The following is an 8,371-nucleotide window of genomic DNA, read 5'->3' on the forward strand; positions in this document are numbered from 1 at the left end:
TACATTGCAATAGAACCCTACAGACCAGCAGAAATGGTCCCTGTGATCTACACAGAATGGGTAGGTATTCCTGTCAACTGGAAAAGCATGAGACAAGAAATGTCAGGAGCTTTGAGAGCCAAATTAGCCAGTGGGCTCATAGGAGTTAGGCAACAGAGACCCTGAGTGGTGTGTGTGTGTGTGTGTGTGTGTGTGTGTGTGTGTGTGTGTGTGTGTGTACAAGTATATGTATGTGCAGGATTGGCACAAACTTAGAATAACTGGTGAAACCTGGAAGGTAGGTGGACAGTTAATCGAAAAAAGCCCTCATCTGACTTTTGTTGTGTTGCATGTAACCATATCTAGTTGAATTTCACTCAGTTTCATGGTCCATAAGGGGAGCTATGAATATATGTGTGTATTCACACTCACAGGTGTGTGTGGGTTCTAGATGAGACAGTCTGAGGCACCTAGTACACTATGCAAGACACTTTACATTGTACCCATCTATCCTCTCTTTCTGAGGCCTTTCCATTTAATTAGTCTTCCTATAAAGGCACTCCTATTCATTTGTGCCATCATGTCTGTTGAATAAGTAGTTTTTCAATTTGACCTAACCATGGCTGTTTCAGTATGAAGTTCTAGATTTTGCTCTGTTAACAGCAATTCAGAAAGCATTCTTTCTGCAACAAGAGACAGAAAAAATAAAGCTTCTAAATGGTTCCTAAATTAAGTTCCACCACCAACCTCACTTAATTTCCTTTAGTGCAAAATGCTCCCTGTTCCCTATAGATTTGTTTGCCTAATCAGCAGCTTAATTGCTACTCCTAGTGCTGGCAAACAATCCAAGGTGAGTCTAAAAGGCACCGAAGAGGAAAATATTCAAATGGATTCATTTGTTGTAGCTCCTGGTCCCCCAAGGGTTGCCTCCCATCTCTGCTCTTGCAGTTTCATCCTTGTGACTCAACTCTACCTAGCAAATTCCAGCCCGCTTACAGTTGATTTTACCCATGTTCATGGTCTTCCGCCATATACATACTCAGAAATAGTCTTAACTTGTGAATCAGAGTTTTTAAAACTTAAGGAGCAAAGTGACCTCTACCTAAATATTCTTGGCAATATTTTATTTTTATAGTAAGAATAGTTATAATAATAGGTGTTCATTGTAGAATATTTAATTTATACTAAAGCAAACTAAGAACTCAAAATCACCCATAATGCTAACCTTCCAATCAGAAATTAATCACTGCCAAGAATGTACACAATTTGTTCATTTTATGAATTAAGATTACATGTATTTAGACATACTTAGGTTTGTATGTGTGTGTGAAATCAGAATATGAAGTTATTTTGTATCCTTTTTAAAGAAAAAAACTTAAAATTCATATTTTCTTTCTCTATTTCTCCCCCTCTATCTGTTTCTCTCTCCGGAGCAGAGGTTGGAATCAAGAGCTACATCTATACTAACTACACCCATGATAAGTGTCAAGCTACATCTCCAACCCCCTTTTTCCTGCTTGAATACTTTACATTTTATTACAAGAAGGTCAATACTTTATTAAGTCAAGTAACTTAATTCCCAATGTTATTCTTTTTGTTCATATTAAACTTTGTGTTATTATCAACACTAAAGTTGAATAGTCTATGTTTTGTGTGGAATCTTTATTCTGTCTCAAAGGCACTTTTCTGTGAAACTATTTGGAGAAAGAAATTGTTAGCAGCAAATGTCTCTCCATCTTGCATGAAGAGTAACTCAGGAGCAGACCAAAGCCTCTCTAAGAATCTGTTTGGATATTCTGCCTTCCTGCAAAGGCTAAGAAAGTCCTTTTTAGCTACTTGACTACCTTCCTGTTTAGAGCAGCCCCAATGTCTCAGGAAATCAGAAGGAACAAGTGTTTTTTGAGACTGTGCTAGGACTTCATGATAGCTCAGCAGGTAGAGGCAGCTGTTGCCAAGCCTGAAGACTGGAGTTTGATCCCTGGAACCCATATAAAAAAAAGGAGAGAATCAATTCCAGAAAACTGCTTTCTGACCTCTGCAGGTGCAACCCCAGACACACAAATAAATACATAAATGTAATAAAAAAAATTTTTTAATGTAATTTGAAAAATTTAAAGAAACTAAAACTAACTACCATTTTTGTACACCAAAAGTGGTTGAAAATTGACAATTTTATGAATTAGAAATTCCCATAACTGCACCCAGTAAGTGAAAACGTTTTTCTCTTGCCCAACCCTCCTCAACTGAATGTATTTTTAATACCCGGAACACTTTTGTGTTTGTTTCTCTGTTTAGGCACTCAAAAGCAGGAAGGGAGCTTTTGTCTGAGACACACATTAAATGAAAAGACATTTAAGTAGCTTGTGGGTGTGTTCTCACCTGTCCTCAAGAAAAGAAGGGAATAAGCCAGACTGAGTTTGAAGATGTGCATGGTAGGCCAGATGATGCTCTAGTTTCATTGAAAGAATGTCAAAGTATTTGGATGACCCAAGCCACCTAACACATAGCTTACCACAGTTACAGCCAAGACTCAGAATTTTTCAAAGGTCCCACACTGCCTTGCTGTGTGGCCCAGCAGAAAGGCATTGTGACACATGCCCATGGAGAACCTCAGAAAACTTTCATGCATCAAGTGAGCAAAGCATGACAGGCAGATCCCTTTGATATGGGTCATGCTGCTGATAACTGTCGCCCTTTTAAAGGGTACATTTTAAAGGTTACATTAGTGCTGAAGCTGTGCATGAAGATGAGTGCCTTGTGCAACTATAAGCTTTACGTCGCTTGTCATCTTAAAAACATAGTTGGTGATATAGATGGGACATAACATTTTGAAAAACTCACTTGGTATGATAAGTACCAAAGTACCACCTTTTTCTGAGTAGTAATTCCATTAAGGTGAAAAAAATCCTCATAAGACCTTATTTCTTTACTATCTGCTTTCAATCATACGGCAATATTATGAAACAAATTGCTGCTAACAGTGAGGCTATCATATTCAGGAAGAAAGTGGGCACACCCACAGATGTAAGAGATTGGCACAGCTTGGATTTCTTTTTATCAGTTATATAAATCCAGAATATACCAATGTTTTAAATGGCTCTATAAAGTTACTAACTAAAAAGCATCCTGTTCACTCAGAAGACCCCAGGGTCCCACCTAAAGCTTTTGTCTAGAGCTTACTAATAAACAGGTCAGCAAGTTGGTATCTATGTAAACAATTTGAGAATACTCAAAGATATCCTCCACCTCCCCATGGTTTTACTTTGACAATTTTTAAAAGTGATTAATTTAGCAAATATCAACTGAGCACCTGGTGTGTGTTAGATACTGCACTAGACATGTTTAAATTAAGTGGAGGCCTAGACAAACAGGGCCCTGTCTCTCATGAAGCTTTTGTTTTAATGATAGTGCCAGAGCCTAAAACTTGAGGAAGCATTGGCTCATTGGTTTTGTCCCTGAGTCCCATTGCTCACCAGCAGTCCTTGGGTCCAAGCTTAGGATTCAGTTATTGAACTGAATAGTTTGTAAATTCTGCCTGATTTTCTCCTCACAGCTCTTTGAGGGGGTCTGGAGAGGACTGGAATGTGCTGCACTGGATTCATAAGTTCATAAGTGGGACCAAATTGCTTTGCATACTACAAAGATTTTATTTAAGGACCCAATAACATTCTATTATTTATTAGAAAGTGAAAGAAACTCTCTTGATTAAAAAGTATGTATCAGTCGGGCATGTTGGTGCATGCCTTTAATCCTAGCATTTGGGAGGCAGAGGCAGGTGATTGCCGTGAGTTCCAGGACAGCCAGGGCGACATAGAGAAACCCTGTCTTGAAAAACCAAGAAGAAAAGTATGTTTCATTCAGAAAGTGCTATTGAAGATAGTTGCACATCCAGGGTGCTAACCCAGGTCACTCAAGGATTAGTTCCATTCTTTGAACTTCTTGATCATTGTTTGCATTTTCTCAGACACTTACAGAACTAAATTTTTTTTGCCTTTGAAAATTATTGTCTTACAACTAGAAGAATATTGTTATCTAATACCTCCGTGATATATAACAGCTTTTTAAATTGTGTGTAATAAACAATTAGTTGGTCAAGAAATCAATGTGTTGGTAAAAGAGAAAAAGTATTGGGCCAGAGATGTAGTTGGTAGAGTGTTTGCCTAGCATGCACAAACTTCTGAGTTTGAGCCACAACATCACACAAATTAGACATGGTGATGAGAGCTATAATTTCAGCACTTGGGAGACTGAAGTAGGAGGATCAGAAATCCAAAGTGATCTTCTACCTAGTGAGTCAAAAGCTAGCTTGAGGTGCATGAAACATTGTCTTCAAAAATAAATAAATGAGCCAGGTGTGGCAGCACATGCCTTTAATCTCAGCACTTGGGAGGTAGAGACAGGCAGGTGTCAATGAGTTCAAGGCCAACTTAGTCTACATAGAGTGTTCTAAGACAACCAGGGGTACATAAAGAAACACTATAACAAAAACAATAAAACGAAACAAAAATAAACCAAACAAATAAAGATAAGCACAGGGAGCATCAGAAAACATTCTGTGTAGGAAGTGTTAGGTCATTACTAGTATATGATGTGCTTATATAACATACATAGTTGTGTATACATGTCCATGAAAAATGTATTTTTCATTGGGAATCATGACAAAAAAAGTTCAAGTATAATTGATACGTTGGCACTTTACCATTTTTACAATATGAAGACTCTAGAAACAGACCCACAGAGCTCAAGTTCCCCTTTCAACGATCCTTTCCATGATTTTTATATCATGACGCCTTTAAGAGTGTCCCTTGATCATGAGTTATGCTTTTGCCCATTAACCATCCCTTATTTCACCAACAGTTCTGTAATGATTTCCTTTCCTTCCTTCATCCTAAGTTCTCAGTAGTTTCTTTAGCATGAGATACTGTTGTGTGCACTATTCCCAGGAAGCCCCAATAAATGTCTTCTCACCTTAGATGGAAACAATGGACCAAAGTGAGGTCCATCTGGTGACCAATGAGTTTATTGGGGTTACTTAAAGGAGTATGGGTGAGGGGTGACTTGCAGAAACAGAAATGACTCAAAGTCAGATGCATTAACAAAAGCTGCCCCCAACCCCCACCATGGGTGAACACTCACAAAAGCTGGAACCTGAGAGCACAATGCAGACCCTTCAGGCAGCTAAGAGTGTCTTTTTGAGGCAGCTCACTGCTTTGAAGAGTGTCTTTTCCAGGCAGCTCAGGTGGTTTGAGCATCTCTCAACAGTTTTATATACACTTGGGAAGAAGGGATTGTGTTGTGGGCAAGCCTGTAGAGCATTTTCTTAATTAAAGATGAAGGATTCTTAATTTAGAGATTAAAAGGGGAGGCCCCAGCCCATTGTGGGATGGTAGTCCTATGTTCCATAAGAAAGTAAGTGGAACAAGCTAGTAAGCAGCACCCTCCACTGCCTCTACATCAACTCCTGCCTCCCAGGTTTCCACCCTGTTTGAGTTTCTGCCTGACTTCTTTCAGGGACTGACTATAGATATGGAAGCATAAGCCAAATAAACCCTTTCTTCCTCAACTTGCTTTGGGCTATAGCAATAATAACCCAAACTAAGACAAAGATCTAATATGCACCATCAGTTTCAGGGACTTCCTGAAGGCTTCAAATTATTTACTTCCTGACCTTAACAGATTCCCAGCAGGATGAAATTTCACCCACCTCCCTTTAGAGCAGTGGTTCTTAACCTGTGAGTTGTGACCCATTTGGGTTGTGTTTTGCCTGCGTCACAAGACACCCCCCCACCCCCATCCCCTGTAGCATGAATCTTAAAAGTTCTTATTAGTAAAAACAAACCCTGAGCCAGTTATTGGGGTGAATGATGAAAGATCAGAGAGGCAGAACAAGCCAAAGCTTCCTCACCTTGCCAATTCCTCAGCTGATTCTGTTTCCTCTAAGCTGAACTGTGCTGCTCAAAAGCCTAAAAGCTTAACCAGGCTCTACTTCCTCATCCTCATGCCTTAAATACCTTTCTCCCTCCTGCCATTACTTCCTAGGATTAAAGATGTGAGTCACCATGCCTGGCTGTTTCCAGTGTGGCTTTGAACTCAAAAAGATTCAGGCAGATCTCAGCCTCTGGAATGCTAGGATTAAAGAAGTGTGCTACCACTGCCTAACCTCTATGTTTAATATTGTGGCTGTTCTGTTCTCTGACCCCAGATAAGTTTACTAGAGTACATTATTTTGGGGAACACAATGCCACCCCCGCCCCCGCCCTAAGCAAGACCACCACAGAGCCGATCCGATGCAAAACACACAGGGGTTTATTGATAACAAGCAAGTCCCAGCTTGGTCCATGTCCAACACTAGACACAGCAGGTGGAGGAGGACGGCCCTGAGCTCTCAGGGTGAGGGGTTTTAAAGGAAAAAACTGCTAGCAGTGTGGTCCAAGCCTTTGCATCATATGATTGGGTGAGGGCATGCAACTGGTTGGGGGTTAGTTATCCTTTTCAGGCAGGCCTGGACAAGTCCCAGGCTTTGTCCTTGAGCTGCCATGAAGACTGGCTGGCCTCACATGTTCACACTGACCCATGCACATAGCTCTAAGTTGGTGAGGGGTCCCAGACAGTAAACTGGCTGAACCTTGAGCAGTCAAAGTATGAGTACACACAGAAAGGAAGCTACTAAAAGGACTATGTCTTTTGTTCATGGCCCTCCTAGAAACTGCTTGCTCAAGTCTCAGGAAACTGAAATTGAGGCCTGATCTCTGAGAGAAGACTGACAGCGTGTTATGGCATCTGCTTGGTCCTTTCAGTTGCAAATCAGATATTTACATTATGACTCATAACAGTAGAAAAATTACAGTTATGAAGTAATAATGAAATAATTTTATGGTTGGTGGTCACCACAGCACTGTATTAAATAAAGGGTCGCAGCATCAGTAAGGTTGAGAACCACTGCTTTAGAATATCCTGTATCTTAACAAACTTCCCTTTAAGATGGGTTTTAGCTCAGAGGAAATTGCTACATAAGAGACATCCTTAATTTGAAATAAATGTTAGAGTCAGCTAAGTAATGAATATTACTAAGGGACCACTTGTTCAAAAGTCAAGGATTTTAAAAATGTTGTAGAAGTTGGACGGTGGTGTTACATGCCTTTAATCCCAGTACTTTGGAGGCAGAGGCAGGCAGATCTCTGTGATTTCAAGGCCAGTCTTGTCTCAAGGTTCCAGGACAGCAAGGGCTACACAGAGAAACCCTGTCTCAGGAAACAAAACAAAAACAACAAACAAACAAAAAACCAACTGTAGTGGATAGCCATCCCAGCATTGACTGGGAAGTTCCAACCCCCATTGAGGCTTTGGTAATGGTCACGCCCACAAGGCAAGGTGGAGAAGGAAATGGAAGACGGAGGATCGGAAGGGGAGGCGCTTGGTTCCTGGACCCTGGACGCTGGAGGCAGACCGAGCAGAGTTCTCCAGAGAACACCGCTGGACTGCACTATACCTTTGCCAGACCCTGCAACCTACCCCTTCATTGTAAGTTATCTCACAAAATAAACCTCCCTTTTAACTACATGGAGTGGCCTAAATAATTTCACCAATAACCAACTGTTGTGTGTTCTGGTGGAAGCTCCACCTTAGACCCTGGCTCCCTGGTACCTATATGCCCAAAGAGTCTGGAATGTTCTGATGGAAGTCTGGAATGTTCTGATGGAAGTCTCACCTCTCTGCACAGACCCTGCCCCTCAGAAAGTCCTGCCAAACATGGCTCCTCCCCCAGAGATGCTCAAGACCACTCCCACATGGTATTTAAACTGCCACCCAGAAAACAGACTTGTAGTTTTTTGGTCTCTCTTCCCCATCTCTTTTCCGGGGTTCGGAAAAACATACAAGAGTGCTTTACCCATTAAACCGGGGCTTTTTCTAATTTGGTCTGATTTGGATTGCTGTGTTAAGACTATACTTTCAGGGATCATTTCTATAGTTCGTTACTGGATTGCTGTGTTGGCAGAGGGGCTTATAGGGGTGCAGAAAATTTTCATTGAACACTGTCGTAAGCATGGAGCTCTTTTGAGTATAGATGTACAAGTACAGGTTACAGTCCATGAATCTGTGGACTGTAGGCCTACCCATCTGAGGTAGGCCTACCCTCATGATGGAGCTGATTCTTAGAAGATGCCCTAGGTCTTAGCTGCTGCTATTTCATAGGGCAACCTCCTGTTACTGAAGCTTGCTATTTCTGGAGTGAACAACTGCAAAGCAGAAAAACTACCTGCTTTCCAAATACTCTTTCACCCTGGTCACACTACCCATTTACATTTCTGCTCCTCAGACACAGAAGTCTTTGTGTGAAATTTCATGCTCAGCCTCCAAGTAGCCAGGCACATGAGTTACGCAGTTCCAGAGA

At 41.0% G+C, this 8,371-nt stretch overlaps 1 non-coding gene across 1 annotated transcript; it reads left to right on the top strand.

Annotated features, from left to right (window-relative positions):
• Window positions 1-7,917: 7,917 nt before the first annotated feature.
• On the top strand, window positions 7,918-8,140 carry LOC118595973. Its single transcript, XR_004946644.1, has one exon. It is a non-coding gene; the product is annotated as a small nucleolar RNA U3 (small nucleolar RNA).
• Window positions 8,141-8,371: the final 231 nt, after the last annotated feature.

The sequence above is a fragment of the Onychomys torridus genome, chromosome 14 (genome assembly GCF_903995425.1).
Source record: "Onychomys torridus chromosome 14, mOncTor1.1, whole genome shotgun sequence".
NCBI lineage: Eukaryota > Metazoa > Chordata > Mammalia > Rodentia > Cricetidae > Onychomys > Onychomys torridus.